This window comes from Pistacia vera, unplaced genomic scaffold (assembly GCF_008641045.1).
Source record: "Pistacia vera cultivar Batoury unplaced genomic scaffold, PisVer_v2 Contig650, whole genome shotgun sequence".
In the NCBI taxonomy this organism is placed as follows: Eukaryota; Viridiplantae; Streptophyta; class Magnoliopsida; order Sapindales; family Anacardiaceae; genus Pistacia; species Pistacia vera.
In genome coordinates this window covers 628,591-630,282 of record NW_022196502.1, presented here as the reverse complement: position 1 = coordinate 630,282, position 1,692 = coordinate 628,591, and positions in this window count along the sequence as shown.

Below are 1,692 nucleotides of genomic sequence, written 5' to 3'. Positions count from 1 at the left end.
TAACCGCCGGTCCGATCTAATTTTTAAAACAGAGATCCCAACTCACTATAAAGATATATAGATTTATCTCTTACCTATCTCAAATAATGGGCCGACTCGAACTCACCTCAAATAGTGGGTGAAAGAAAATCACAATACTTGACAACAGATGGAATGTTAAGTTAAGCCTCTTATGTTTTGTCAAAAATCATGATTTTGTCCTTCTGTAATTATAAAGACGCTCAGCTTCTTTGGAAAGCTGACACTTCTTCTATAGAAATAGAAAACAATATAATTATCAAAACATAATATGTGAAAGGTCTATTACAAGAGCATTCTCATCTTCATAAATGCATGAAAATTTACATCTTTGTAATAATGAGTACACAAATTAAGACATTAATTGACAAGTAGATTTATAAATGTGCCTAAGTTGTTTTGCTCATCAATCATTGTTGGCCTGTCTTCGCCTGAAGGAGAGAGACATTTAAAGGCAAGCTCTGCAAATGCTTGCAATTGCTCTTCTTTTTTGGGAGATAGTCCAGAACCAACAACTATGGATCAACTACCTCAGTAAACCTCTCTTGCTCAATGTTTTTTTCACACACCTCCAAGGCCCATCAATGATATTCAGTAGGCCTAATGGGAGAATCATCACGCTCCAAGGCCCATCAGAATGAGTTTCAGCAGGCGAACTGGGAGAATCATCACGCTCCAAAGGCCCATCAAAATGAGTTTCAGTAGGCCGATGGGAGAATCATAAGAATGAGATTCAGAAGCGAACTGGGAGAATCATCAAAATGATTTCAGTAGGCCAACGGAAGGCTGATGTGATTTGAACCAGTCAAAAGCACAAGTAGAATTCTACCAAAGCTATAGACATCCACCTTTTCATTGCATTTTCGTGTGATAGCGTACTCAGGTGCCATAATCCATATGTTCCTACCATTGAACTATCTTCTACGTGAGTTTCACCTTCTGGAATAGCGATGGAGTTTGAAAAATCAAACAATTTGGCAACATATTGTTCAGTGAACCAATATTGTATGGCTTGATTGATCTAAAATAATGGGTCGAGAGAACCCAAGATGGAGATACGCAATTGCATTAGCTATCTCCATAGCAATCTTTAACCGATGTGTCAATAACAAAGGCCGAAATGCGTTCCTTGAACGATAAATACGATCAGCAAGAGTCCCATTCTCCACATGTTCAAAAACTGAATGGGAGCTTCAGTCTCTACAACATCCAATCAACTTCAACAAAAATTTGTGTCTCATTTGCGATGCAAATACGATGCTATTAATACTATTTTCGGTAACCATCTGAAAAATTCAAAACAGAAACCAGTCGATCTTGTAGAAAACCGCTATACAATGAATACCAACCTTGTGTTAATATAATATTCTGTTGATCATAGTTGTTTGTTGCTATCTTGATCTCTTTATCAGTGAAGCTACGATATTGATTATACTTACCATTAAGACGCAATCAACTCTTTCAATAAAGTTTTACCATTCAACAGAAATCTTTCCTCTTTGCTGTTTGCTTCTTTCAAAAACCAACTCATCATCTAACCTAAAAATGCATAAATTAAAATTATCATAACAATTAGAAAACTAAATCCATTAGCGGATAGACACAGAAAAAAAAACAAAATATTGAAAACCTGGTATATTATGTCTGCTTGATTGATGAAATGTTCAAGTATCC